At 31.5% G+C, this 15,540-nt stretch overlaps 1 protein-coding gene across 1 annotated transcript in view; it reads right to left on the reverse strand.

The window, feature by feature from the left end:
• Positions 1–15,250, reverse strand: part of LOC113371636 (serine/threonine-protein phosphatase 2A regulatory subunit B'' subunit delta-like) — a 103,418-nt gene extending 88,168 nt beyond the window's left edge. Inside the window, exon 1 of the mRNA XM_026612282.1 lies at positions 14,961–15,250. The gene's annotated coding sequence lies outside the window, so the exon portion shown is untranslated. The remainder of the gene's footprint in view (positions 1–14,960) is intronic.
• Positions 15,251–15,540: the final 290 nt, after the last annotated feature.

The raw sequence follows: 15,540 nt of genomic DNA on the forward strand, positions 1-15,540 counted from the left end.
ATAATTCAAATACATACGTTCTTAATCATGCATGAAAATAACAATTTATATGTTAATGGATTTATTGTTAAAATCAAAATATCTCAAAATCTGAGGTCATACCGAATGGTGCATGAAATTTGTCAAAATCAAAGAACAAATCTCAAATCGCGCATGACTTAAATGTTATTGAATGCAATGCTTATAACTGGTAAATGTTCATGACTATTATTTATTATTTAAATTCTTTGTTCATTACTAACATACGAGGATCATTCAACAAGTACTTAGCCTCACCGCCCGATGGCGCTGCTATCACAAAAGAGTTTTACCATCATGCAGTACGTTCTTTTAGTAGCCTACTGTCAAAGTTTCATTCAATTCCCTGCATTAGTTTTGTTTTGACAGCTTTTGAAAGCGAGCGTGTCGGTCAATTTTACAAAAATGGAAAAAGAACAATATCGTTCGGTGATTAGATTCTTGTTTTTGGAAGGGAAAACGCGCAGCGAAATCAAAGATCGCTTGGATGCTGTGTACGGTGACTCTTCTCCTTCGATGGCGACCGTCAAGAATTGGTTTAACGAGTTTGTTCGTGGCCGCACGTCAGTTTTTGACGAGCCACGGCCAGGTGCCCCGAAAACAGCTGCTACAAACGAAAATATTAAAAAAATCCACGATCTCGTGTTGGCAGACCGTCGATTGAAAGTTCGCGAGATAGCTGAGACTGTAGGCATCGCAGAAGGAACGGTGCATCATATTCTACACGAAGAACTGGGCATGAGAAAGCTATCGGCGCGGTGGGTGCCGCGCTTGCTCACACCGGAAAACAAGCGCAACCGTGAGACCACATCGGCGACGTGTTTGGCGCTGTTTCAGCGCAACCCGGCGGAGTTCTTGCGTCGTTTCGTGACCGTCGACGAAACATGGATTCACTGGTACACACCAGAGACCAAGGAGCAGTCAAAACAGTGGACTTCACCGGGCGAACGTGCTCCGAAAAAGGCGAAGACTGTTCGATCGGCCGGAAAGGTGATGGCCACCGTTTTTTGGGATTCACAAGGTGTGATCTACATTGATTACCTCGAGAAGGGTAAAACAATCACGGGGCGCTACTATGCTGAGTTATTGGGCCGATTCGATGTGAAATTGAAGAAAAAGCGGCCCCGTTTGGCGAAAAAAAAGTGCTGTTCCACCACGACAACGCACCGGCTCACACCTCCGCCGTCGCCATGGCCAAATTGGTCGAATTGCACTACGAATTGCTGCCCCATCCACCTTACTCTCCAGATTTGGCCCCCTGCGATTATTTTTTGTTTCCAAATCTGAAAAAATCACTCGCCGGGAAAAAATTTAGGTCAAATGATGAGGTCATCGCCGCCACGGAGGCCTATTTTGCAGCCCTCGAAAAAACATATTTTTTGGACGGGTTAAAAAAGTTGGAGCATCGCTGGGCCAAGTGTATCGAGCTTGAAGGAGATTATGTTGAAAAATAAATCGCCGCTTTTCAAAAATCTTCGTTTTTCTTTTGTAGGCTAAGTACTTGTTGAATGACCCTCGTATACGTAGTATCAACACTATAGCAATACAACTAAAAAAATATAATGTTAAATAATATAACACAGGTACAGGCTAAGTCTTATATAAACCAATGAGTACATATGCCGACTAAAAACATGTGGTGCATGGCATTCTGCCTTAAGACAAAACTTTTCGAATTTACATTTACTGTGCTTGTGGGCTCGCTCGTAGATAAGCGGTTAAGAGCGACAAGACTTGTTTCAGTGGTCCGGGGTTCGATACCTACTTCGAGCAGCCAGTTGGCAGGCAGCAGTGAGAACGATTTTCACTTGGAAATATAGATAGCAATATGTTGCTAAGTGAAAATAGCCCTCACCTGGCATAGCTGCACTATTAAAAATACTCGCCCTATTACAGAAAATGTAATAATAATATATCATACAGAGATGTGACAACTGATTGGATTGCCATCTGTCAAACAGACTAGTATTAAGTCAAAATCAGTATCAAATCAAAATCATAATTCTATTCAAACTTCCATTTTTTTCTTTAATCTTTGTTTTAATTTTAGCAAATTCTAATTTTTTTTCTTACTCCTAATAAGACTCAGCTATTCGAATTCTGTAATTTCTATTCTTAATCCTAGTTTTTTATTTAAATTTTACTTAACAAATCCAATTCCAAATAATTTTGAATTAACTACATACATATATATTTTGTAATTCTAAGTCAATGACAGGATTCGATCTATAGATCCCTGTCGTGTGAGTCGAATACGCTACTAAGTGAGCTATGCTCGCCACATAAAGATTAACTTGCGCAGATGAAGATTATTTGAGGTAGTTTAGTGTTATGAATATTATCATCTTTGTTAGCGATTGTATGCTTGAATTGACGTAGTTATGAAGCCGGGCAAAGTGGGATGTCTTTTTTATGCGGATCACTGGTACTGTTTCAATATGTACTTGATTCGTGTTTTACTAGCGCATTCCCAGAGCTCGACTCCATAAATCCAAATCGGTTTTATGGAAGCTTTGTAAATAAAAACTTTATAATATAAGAAAATATAGCTCATGGATTGCTTGGAGTAACGTCCCATTAATTAACGTTTCATTAATTTTTATTCTCCATTTATTGGACCAAAGTTCAATTGCGTCTAGATTTTCTTGGAGGATTTTGTTGGCTTCAACAGGATTAGAGTCAGCAGCCGTTATATGTGTCATCAGCAAAAGTTCCTAAGAGATGTAGTTACACGTTGGAATATCATGATTATAAATGATATACAAAATATGCCCTAGAGCACGGCCGGCTTCAATTTTGCGAAACCTGTCTGTCTACTGTCTGAAAAGTTCTGTCCGACAAATAGGATATTAATTAGGAAACCCTGGGTTTAGTTGTTATTAATTAGGAAACCCTGATGTCAGACTCTATCGAATGCTTGGCTTACACCAAGAAGAGCTGCGGTGCAATTTCCTTTTCCAAACGATTTGTAAATTTTGTCAACCTCACGGAGGCACTGTTGAATGGTTCAGTATTTTAGGTGTTATTAGATCGATGCCAGGGGTTTTCCTATTTTACAGCACCCGGGTAAAGGAGTGAATCTTGGAATACATATTTCTGCGCCGAAGTTTTGGAGTCCTGGTTATTTCAACGGTATTATTGCCCGTGGAAGGATTAGGCTGGAAAATGGAGTGCAAGTGATCATCAAAACACACTGCCTTTTAAAAATCGGTACGTGCCCAAATGGGTTCATTGGAAGTATTGATTTTTAGTTGGGTGTTAATTGACTGCTGTTTGTTATTAGTTTTCACGGCACGCCAGATTGAATTATCTTTTCTATTGAGATTGGTGACGTATTGGTCAAACCACGAGTTATTGTGTTAAAGCAACTTTCTTATTAACTTATTATTTAGATTGTTGAAAAGAGTTTCATCCTTTGGATCATGGTATTTTTGCCAAACACGTCGAGCTTTGCGTTTCTCGGCAACTAATTTTTAATTTCAATACCTAATGGTTGAATATGAAACGAGTTCAAAGTTTTGCAGCGTCATGTAATACATGTATTAAATAATTTAAAGAATCATCAATGTCGTTCGGTGATTTCAAGCAAATCTTCAAATACTGTCTTTCGGAAAATTATTTCTGTAACGTTCCCAATTTGTCCTCGAACTGTGTAAAAAGGTTTCAGAAAAACTCACTGCGCAAGTGGAACCCAGTGTTATTATCAAAAGTGAGTGATCAGATGACAAGTCGTAGATCGAAATTATCGATATGTTTAATCTAAACTTTTTGTGATTTTTAAACGACAGATTTAAACTTTTTGTAATAGCAAAATCTAGCACGTATGGATGTTTGTCGGGGTCACTAGGCCAATATGTGGGTAACCATGAAGATACGACGGAGTATTTTTTAGAGGTGATTACTTTTTCAAGTTCACGGCCTTTAGGCGTAGTTAATCTTGATCCCCAAAGTGTGTTCTTACAATTGAAGTCACCTCCAACTAGAAATCTGGGACCCACAAAGTTGAAGAATGCTAGAAACTGGTCAGATTTGATGCTGTGTCTAAGTAAACTGAAGAGACGGTAATGTAAAATTGTATGTATTGTAGGTTCAATAATACTGTGAATAATTAGCATCATATTTGGTGAGTTTTTGATGGCGTAAATTTGATTTTATTAGAACTGCACTTCCTGCATGAGTAGTTGTGCCAGGATGTGGCGTGTAGTATATCCTGCAGTTTGGAATGCTAAATGTGCACCATATGGCAAGTGCGATTCGCTTATGAACAGTATGTCAATTTTATGCTCAGTAAGAGAGTGAGTAATTTCGCGGATATGTTGACAGATGCCATTATCCCTCCATATAGCAATTGTTAATAAATTAGTCATTATTTTAGTTTACTTACTGCGAAGGATAACATATTCATAATCATTGTATTTTGTTGCATCATTTGTTTCATTACGTCTTTTAGGTCGTTGATTACGAATGTGATTACAGAAACTTCTTGATTTACGTGATTTTGTTGTTTTAGAACCTGTGAGTAGCTCAAATGATCTGATGTTTTATTGGTGAAGGAAATTCGTTCACGATTTTAAGTAACGTTTGTCAACGAATGATTCTGTTGTTGGGAAGATTTGTGGACACTTATTTACTGTTATTTGTTATATTTATTAAGACCAGTGAACTGATTCTTGTGCTAGTGGTTTTGATCAATTTTATTGCATTTATAAGGTGTTTGGTGGAATTTTTATAATTTATTTATTTTTGTTCACTTTCGAACAAAATGATATACTTATACAATAGAGAAAATGACACAGTACGATTTCGCTAGACCTACAGGTTACTTCATTTGAGGTGATTGTGTTAACTTCTTAAACAAACCATAGAATCCACCGGTAAAATAAAGAGACTCGCATTGCAAAACCCTCTTTCCCCGTTATGAGCCCGGCGAAGGTTGGTTACGATTACGACCTTTGGGCTCACGATGCTTCAAGTTCTGCTGTCCCAAAGAGAAACAAATGATTGATTTGTGAACGGCCATCTTAAAAATTAGCATCCCAATATGTCCTTAAAAAATATCTTCAAAAAATAAAATACTGTCATATTGTCCATATTTTCCCTATTTATAAATGGATAGCAACCTACAACATTTCTTCTCTTATTTTATATACCATTGACTATCTATATATTCTATTTACCAAACTAATTCTACTTCTCTTAATTTCAAATTTCTTCGATCTTCTAAATATATCTTCTTGTTTCTTGTTCTTACCTCTAATTCTATTCCATTTCTATTCCAATCTCAACATCATATTCAAAAATCAATGATACATAGCCAGTACTACAAAATGAGTACCTCAGACATGCACGTATGCACTAGGCTGTGCCTGCGACTATAATAATTGTTTTTTTAGAGAGCTTTCGTTTGTTTTTTCATTAAAGTTTGTGAAGATAGTAAATGCAAGTATCATCATGCGAGTATGCTAAAGATGTGATTTTAATCGTTGAAATAAGGACTCAGGAGGAATTTTTGCAAAATAGAGTTTTAAAATATATTGAAAGAAATTTAGTATTGTTTTGCGCAGTATAAGAAACGCAAAATCAAGTATATGAACACAATTAAATTGCTCGACAATGCACTAAAAAATTGGATAATCTACAAGTTATGATTTAACACAATTTTCAAAATTAATTTTGGTTGAGGATCTTTTGAAGTAAAACTTCTTTAGGCGCGATATGGGTGTAAATCGACATGAGTGTAAAGTGATCGCTTGCATGATTCGCGCTTACGACGCTAGTTAGCGCAGATGTTGCGAGTATTCACCAAAAGCATGAAACATATTGTTCAAATTTCCTGTGTTATGTCAAAACTTTTTAAGGTTAAATATGTAGTATTATAAATTGTGAGTTAATAAAAATGTCAGGATCGGAAGAATATTTTATCCTGTCCCCCATAAATAATTGTAGTGCAAATAATCGCAAATAATGAAACATGTGAGGAATCTGTGCTGCATTTGTGTTATTCGAGTTTTTCGAGGTTACTATATACCTTTGAGGTTATTACTAAAATGGAAAATATTTTTATAAAAATATTTAAATATTTAAACAAACAAGCAGTCAATAATGAAGTTTTACAAACACAATTACATGATGAGTGAAATTGTAGAAACAATATTTCTTCATTGGAAATTTAACGTAAGTTTACATGTTTCTCTTTTATGATGGCTATGGAGACTAATTTTAATTTAGTCTTGAAAGATCAAGATTACATCGTCAAACAAAATAACTGCAGGAAAATAATCGGTTACTTCCAATTTATTAGAAAATCTTGAGCAAGGTATCAATTTAGATGTGAATGTCAACACCAATGACATAAGTAAAAATCTCTTTTTGCTATTTAATCCTGAAAAACGCTTCAACTATTCACATTCAAATATATTATTCTGTTATCTTTTTAGATGAAAGTACTGCTGTTACTTTTTCTGGTACAGCAACAACATCACGTCAATTGCAAATTGATGACTGTATATAATGTGACAAGAACTGATCTTTTGCAAGAGTCAAATGAAGTATTTGAACTTCCATATAAAGACTTCAATTTGTTTAGGAATGCACAAAAATTGTTTGAAAAACAATTTACAAATGATAGCTTTGGCTATGTATGTTTTGTGTGTGATCGACTTTGGTTTCAAAGTGACTTAGAAATATCAAATTATGCTCAAAAACAAATTCTTAATAAAGGTTTTCTGAATATTGATTCAAATAATCAGGTTGGATGTCAAACTTATCGAAATGCATTAAATTCGGGTAAAATTCCCACTTTGTGTAAATTTAACGGGTTTGTATTTCCACCTATACCAAATTATCTACCTAAACTAGATACTGTATTTGAAAGGTTAATTTCACCTAGGTTGTGCTTTATGCAAATTAGACGATTGAGACATGCAAATGGACAATTTGGAATATTTGGACAAATTATAAATGTGCCTGTTGACGTTGATAATATGGTTAATTTATTACCTCGTAATATTGATGATGATCATTGCATTAACGTTCACATAAAAAAGAAAATGATTCATAGATCAAGCTATGTGCAGGGCTTGATAAATAAAACAAATATAAAAGTATGGCTTCAATTTTTTAGGCAAGACAGATATTACAGTTGTTCCAAGAATTAGATTATATCGTCAGCGAAAAAGTAAAAATATACAAACAGTAAATGAATGTATGTTAATTTTAATTACATAAAGTTCTTCAAACACAATTATTACATGATGACTGAAGTTACAAAAACAATATTTGTTTAGGCGTTGTTCAACATAACATAATACACTGTGTGAACGAATATTATAGAATTTATTAATCAGCAATTACTTTAAACCGATCATGTCATATTTCAAGTATGACCTTGATTACATTATTGTTTGTAAATATTATACATATTTTTAATGCAATTATAAATATATAATTTATAATTTAGCATTATATAAACGTGTATAATTGTCGACACTAATAAATGTGTGCATCATGAGTGTTACCATATTACTAATAAACATTATTCAAAATTGTTATATGATGTATTTATTTTTACTTAACTTAAATTTGCTACTTTGTACAGTAGCAAATAAGTTTTACTTCAATCGCGTGTGATCCTTACGCGCACTCTTTTTAAAAATTAAACGTTTCGATTTTTAATCAACAAAATAATAAAAAAAACATTTTATCCTACGTATCAGTCAAATGTATTCTTTGTATTTTAGTTCTATCTATCAAAATGTTTAAAAAATATTTGAGTATTTTGGTCAAATTATTAAATTAGTATTAATTTTTTTTATAATTTAAAAAAAAAATCACAGTTACACTGATATAAATAATATAGTTTATTTAGAGAAATTTTTATGTTTTTATTTCGAAAATTTTACGCCTACACGGCATTTCGAACAGGTTGGTGTGGTTAAGTATTTTTGTTATTAAGAATACAATATAAACAAAATTTTCCGTAATTTCTCCAAATATCATAAAATAACTTCTAGGATTTCAATGAAAGATCACAAACCTCCAGTTTATCTCTTGTTGATGAAGATCAATTAAGAAACAGATTTTTAAAATTCATTTTTTCGATTTACACGAAAATAAATGCATATATTCCTAATCAACATTGTACGAAGCCTTTAATTGTAGTATTATTATGTTTTTGTGATATCATTTAAGCATGTGTATTATGCTTATAATTGAGAAATTGCATACATCTCTTTATCTGATTTTTTTCTATTTATATATTCGGCTTGTTACGTATAAGTGAGATATAAATGGGTGTAAACCCATAATTATCTGGTATGTAAACCTTTTATTAGAGGTTCTACGACCAGTAGCACTTCTAGCGGCGCAATGCGCAACTATTCTGATGACTCCGAAATATCCTTCAAGTGAACCATCTATTTCCTTTGCTTATCTATGTTCCTGATATTCTAAATTGGTTCGACAGTGAGGAATAATGGTAATTATTTTTAAGAGTAAAATATTCATTGATGCCGTTACACGCTAGTTATTTCGATTAGAAACGTCCTTTACTCTTGAAATGCGAATCGATTAAATACTTTATAAATATAAGTAGAAGTATTTTTTAAATATGTAAAAAACTCATAAACTATTCGGTGATTCATATTTATATGTACCTTAAATATTGAAACAATTAAATTATTCATATCCAAAAAAATATATTTAAAACAGATATTTTGATTCAACGCAGCAAAACATTTTTTGTCCGCTTACTCACTAGTAAAAAATCGATATTTTTCTATAAAAATAGATTTATTGAAACATTGATTTATTTTTATAAAGGTCTATGAAAAATAGAATTATTAAAATAGTGATATATGTGTGTGTGTGCTTAGATTTTTTTTTAAAGTTGGGTAGACAGTAAGATACGTACATGTTTAAATATTATAAAGAATAATTGTGGGTGTATAATTATATACACATAGGGCAGAGTTAGAAAAGAGCTATATTAATGAAGTTCGTTAGACTTAATCTTTAATTTTCTAATTATTCAAATATTTTATATTTATATATGATTTGAAATTAGGTTCCATATATTGAAGTGTAAACATAATATGATTTTTTAAGATTTATTTAAAATGACTATATTGAAGAAAAATTTATTTCTTTAAAGCATTGAAAAAAAAAATTTAGCTTGTTCAGTGCTATCATTTCGCTCAACTGAGAATTCAAATTTATTATTATCATAAATAAAAGTCGGACTTTTATTTTATCAAAGCTATTTTTTTGTCCGCATTATTATTTTTTTGGTTTTTAAATGAAATAAATAAAATTAAGCATAATACAAGTCAATATAATTATCTTGTAATTTCTCCAAAACAACATAATCCATCAGTTCACTCTAATTACGGTTTATATATTAATTCTAAAATTAAATTGCCGCTCTTACTTTGATAACTAGAAAATACAAATCTAAGTTCAAATAAGCAATTACATATTGGCTTCAATAAAGAAAACCTTTTTCTAAATGATAATATAGTCATTATCTAGAATACAATTATAATTTCTATATGGACTTATGGCATTGGGCTGTAATAATTAAAATTAAATAATATTATGCAAAGTTGTCGAAATACAACGAATTTTGAAAATTAAACTATGGTACATATCAAACTTCTACTTAAAAAAGGTTCTAAAAATCCCAAGTGTAAACAGATCCAACCATCGAAATATTGCTCAGTCCATCAAACGATTAAAAATCAAATGGCCCAGTGACCTCCGGCTCCAGTGAATGAACGAGTGTTTCCGTTGTAGTCAACACTGCTCTTCATCATTTATTTTACATTAACTATCAATATTTTCATTTATGTACTTTAATAGTGTTACTTCATATTCTGCTCATTGTGTGCTCTGTTTCATACCAATAAAATTTGATTGAAGAAAATAAATTAATATTAGAAAATCCCATTGAACTGAACTTTATCATAATATCTACCCTAGTGAACTGATGTATTAAATTTTTCACCTATCGGCAACGTGGAAAAGATAGAAAATTATAGATAATAAAACAAATATTGTTATGAAATTAATTAGGTTAATAAGGAACGTTAACACGTTATTAATCGATTTCTTGATTATCATCGATAGCCTGCGATTAATCGACAACTAAAACCAAAATTTAGTAAACGGATGCCTCAACCATCAATAAATTGTTAAGAATAAAATATGGAGCGAATTAACTCCAATGAAGTTTGTATGAACAAAAAAGTGTAACTAAATAGTTCGCATTGGTATTTAGCCTTGAGGCAAGTTACATGAACTTCCCGATATGTGTAAACAATCGAATTAATCAATAAAAATATGGACTTATTACACATAATTGAAAACAAACAAACTCGTTAACTCGGAGTATTTTCTAAAAGCATATTTTAAAAAATCAACAATTTTTATAATTGAACCAGTTTCTGTAGGACTTTAATGGTTTACTATGTTCACTAAGACCAAGTACTCTATCGTTATACCAAGTAAATCGTATAGTTTTAATTTTAACAAACTTCAAAAAAACTATTCAAATTCTCAAACTTTGATGAATTTTTAAAATCGAACAACTTGTCGTAAGGCCGTAATATTTCAGTAAGTTTTATAAGACCATGATATATATCGCCAAAAAAAGTTTCATAAAAATCGGCTTAAATTTTTTTTACATCAGTTAATTATAAGAAAACGGCTAGGTAGATTTTCACCTAAAACTAATCAGTATCATTCCCAAATAATATCTTCCGAACAGTGTTTGATTTTTTAAAATCGATTGGGTAGTACGAGGTTAAATGTGGACGAAAAGTTTAACACTTTTTTCCAAATTACAAAGATACTCTTCACAAAACTGAGAAACGGTAGTCCTCATTGAGATACATCGAATGGCTTTTAAATGTTTGAAATCAGTCTAGCCGTTTTTGAGAAAACGTTGATTTACGGCAAAAAATCTGTTCACGCACACATACTTTTTCCAAATTTGGTCTCATTCGATTCAGAATGGCTTGAAACATTTTCCTTCGGGAAGTTAAAAAAAAATTAATAATAAAATTATTGATATGTTAAATTTTGGTTTTAATTGAAAATAAAATCCGACTAATTAGCAAAACCAATTTACAGTAAAAATATTAATGAAAATGTATAAGTGGCGAGCATAGCTCTTTGGTAGCGTGTTCGATTCACACGACATGGATCCTCGGATCAAATCCTGTCAATGACGTAGAATTTATGAAAAAAAATATGTGTAGAAATCAAATAAAAATTGTACTTGTTAAATAGAATTTGAATAAAAAATTAAGAAAATTGGGATTAACAGAATTCGCATAGTTGAATTGAATTAGGAGTAAGAAGAGAAGTATTGGAGCTTGAAAGAAGAATGAAGAATTGAAGAAAAATAAGAAGAAGAATTTAGAATAGGATACATAAATAGATTGAAATTGATATAAAAATTAGAATGTAAATAAATAAAAATGTTGTAGGTGGCTAAATGCTCAGAGTAAGCGAGGCCAAATAAAAATTAAAACTAGCTGTAAGTGGAATTCTGTCTTAAGGCAATTAAGGCATCGTGCCTTAAGGCAAATTGCTGGAACTTCCCGTACCAAAAATTATTTTTTTTTTAAAAAACGATTAACAATTTTGAAAAAATTTTACTTCGAAAAAATAAGATTTTTGAAAAACTATAAATTGGAAAAAAAATTACTTTTTTTTTGAAAAAAAATTTTTTTTTCGAAAAAAAATTTTTTTTAATTTTTTTTTTTTTTTGAAAAAAAAAATATTTTCCTTATTGTGACATATTTTGAAAGATCTAAACTTTTTTTCAAAGCAATCGTACTGCTTTAACTGCATAAAGACGAATTATCAAAGAGCGTAAAGCGCCACGTCGCCGCCTAACGCGTAAACACTGGTACGGAACCCATAGGACTGTAAACCAAATTCATACTTATTGTTAAAATCTCTATAAAATATCTGATAATTTGATGTGCATATGTCTAATGATCATTTTTGGCCGCCAAATGGCATTTTTTTTTACTTTTTTCATTTGATCTCCGAAACCGTTAGACCTGCCTTCATGAAAATTTAATCAATTCTTCATCTTGTCAATACAAGTAAAATGTTTTTTGAATTATTCAAATCGGACGCTCCGTTCTCTTAAAAACTGAGTTACCGTTTTCGGCACTTTTTGCCCCGTATCTTTGGAACGGCTAGACCTGCCTTCGCCAAAAACTAATCAGCACGTCTCCTTATCAATACGAATCGAATGTTTTTTGAATTATTCAAATCGGTTTATCCGTGTTCCCGAAATCGTCGACGAAAATTTGTATCCGCACATACATACACACACGTACATACATACACACACACATACACACACATACACACACACATACACACACACACACACACACACACACACACACATACATCCATTTGTTCTAAGGTATGCCAAAATGTTCAGAAACCTCTGAAACGTAAAGATATATAAAAATTTTCATTTTCGATTTTTTTGCGATTACTATAACTTACCCTACGGGAAGTTAAAAAAAAAAAAATATATATATATAAAGTGTAATTGTGAAATTTATAATAATAAAAAAACTCTACATAAAATAATATGATTTTGCGAAAAGTCTCGAAACAATAAACTACACAAAACTATTTTAATAGTTTTAAAATGTGTTATGTGCAATTGCATTTAAATTACAAAAGTTAATTCATGATAATATCAATTATTTAAAATAGGCGTTTTTTTCTACATAAGCTCTAACGTTATGAGTAATCGTTGAATAAGAGAGCAACTAGTGGTGTATAGCATCGTGCTTTGAAGCAAATTGCTGGAACTTCCTGTGCCGTAATGAAATATTCGAAAAATATTAAATGATTTACAGAATATTATTATAAGCACTGAAACTTACATTATTCGCATATTATAGACAGCAAATAAGAGCTTGAAAATTAGACTATGGCATTTATATAAGTCTACATGAAGAGTAAATGAACGGAATTTAATGAAGAGGTATTATAATGGAGGATATAGTCTCACATTTATAAGAATTATATAAACTGAATTGCAAAGTTAAAATTGTGAGCTTTAAAATTTTAGCTAGAATTAAAATTAAAATCCGAATTATTTTCGTTATTCAAAAAAATTATTTTTTGGAAATGAAACAAAATTTCCTTTTGCCCTCCTGATTTTTTGAATCATTCTTATCGAATGATTCATTCTTTCAAAAACTGCCATTTTTTGCACATTTAGCACCCTAACAACATAACGGCTGGACCTGTCTTTGTCACAAAATAATCATCACTGCTTCCCATCATTACGAATTGAATGTTCTTTGAATTATTGAAATTGGATTTTAAAAACTCGATTTCTATTTTCTGCACTCTTTGTTTACTTTCTCCGAAATAAGTGGACACGTCTTTGCCAAAAACTAATCAGTAGGAATTCAATGTTTTTCGAATTATTCAATTCAACGAAAATTTGTATCCATATAATCGACATACTACACACACACATTTATTTCTAAGGTGTGCCATAGAATGCAAAAATTTCCAATTTAGATTTTTAGAGGATTACAATAACTTATCCTGCGGGAAGTAATTTAACCAATATAACATTATCAAAAGAATTTTCATTCCAAAACGTGTAAAATATGCTTGTGTTAAACAAAAGTTGAATTGCGCAGAATATCTGCAAATATAATCAAATAAAATGAGTAGGTGTTTTTCATACATAAGCACTAACGTTGTGAGTAATTGTTGAATAAATGAGCAGTAAATTACATAAACAATATACCGTATCAATAAAGTATACATTTAAATACGTATATGATGTTTATATTAAAAATATCGCAATACGTAACATAACTAGAAACCGAGGCATATGAAAATATGTTGATAAATGTAACTCTAACTAGTGGGGTATATGGCATCGTGCCTTAAGGCAAATTGCTGGAACTTCCCGTACCGTAACGAAATGTTCGAGGAATACTGAATGTTTTCAAATAGATTATTAATATTGTAACATTGTCTAATATTTATAAGAATTATATAAACTGAATTGCAAAGTTGAAATTATTTGTTTAAAGTATATTAGAACAGAATTAAAATAAAAATCTGAATTATTTTCGATATACAAAAAAAAAAATTTTTTAAAAATTTAATTATTAATTATTAAAACAAAATTAACAAAATAATTTAACAAAATTAATTATTTTGTTAAAAAAAGCAGAAAGTTCTTTGAATCATTCAAATCGGACGCTTAGTTTCCTCAAAAACTATCATTTTTTGCACATTTAGCTCTGTGTCTCCGAAACCGCTGGACCTGCCTTTGCCAAAAACTAATCAGCACATCTCCCTATCGATAGGAATCGAATGTTTTTCGGAGATTCAAATCGGTTGATTCGTGCGCCCGAAAACGTGGACGAAAAATTGTATCAATACATACATACACACACACACATACACACACCCGCATCCATTTTTCTGAAGTATGCCAAAATGTTCAGAAACCTTCAAAACGTCGAGAAATGTAAATATTTTCGATTTCGATTTTTGGACGATTACAATAACTTACCCTACGGGAAAGTTAAAAATTTATCAAATCTGCGCAGTTTTTAATCAATTTTCATTTATTGATATTGACAGAAGCAGTGAAATAAATTTTTAGTATTGTGGCAGGTATGTATTAAAAATGGTTTCGAATTTACTAAGAAGTAAACTATTTTAATGCAAATGTATATTCAATGCATTTTAAGGCAAATGATATTTAATAAATACTATAGTATATTAAATAAATAATAAGTACCGAATAAAATTGAGAATAAAAATGTCTATGTACATTATTTACACATTAATAGTAAATAAGTCTCTAATTTTACTATAACCATAACAATCTTCAATAATAAATCATAATAATAAATTGTATTTACCTCATTGCACAACTATGAATCCAGATTAACTACACGCATCACCATATTTGGCAAAGGCGAAAGAAAATGTCAAAAGTATTTGCAAACACCATCAGAGATCACATAAATGTTATCATTAAAATTCACACGAATAATGAATAAAGCCGTTTCACGAATATATTTTTCACAATCCCTATTTTTCAACAGTCTTCACACTAAAGCACTAAACTTAAATTTCAGTTTCACTTTTAATGCACTGCACAGAGAAAGAAATACATGGGCCATGACAGCCAATTCTAGCTTTCCTTGCACAACGAATGACATCCAGTTGCCAGTTGTCAATTTGGAAACGTACGTCTTAGCTAGATAGGAAAAGTGAGAATTCTTTGTGTAAATAGCGCCATCTAATGTTGGGAGGTGTGCGATAAAAGAGCTAAGACGCAAACTGTTACACACTTACTCGGTGTTGAACTCTGATAAGAAGTTTTAATCAGTACCCTCTTTCAGGTGAAACAATTACTATTATCTAAAACATAAATAGCAGTGATTTGTTTAAAGACTAGTGGGGTGCATAGCATCGTGCCTTAAGGGAAACTGCTGG

This window comes from Ctenocephalides felis, unplaced genomic scaffold (genome assembly GCF_003426905.1).
Source record: "Ctenocephalides felis isolate EL2017-DRISC unplaced genomic scaffold, ASM342690v1 CF-g0.4_SCAFFOLD_01492, whole genome shotgun sequence".
In the NCBI taxonomy this organism is placed as follows: domain Eukaryota; kingdom Metazoa; phylum Arthropoda; class Insecta; order Siphonaptera; family Pulicidae; genus Ctenocephalides; species Ctenocephalides felis.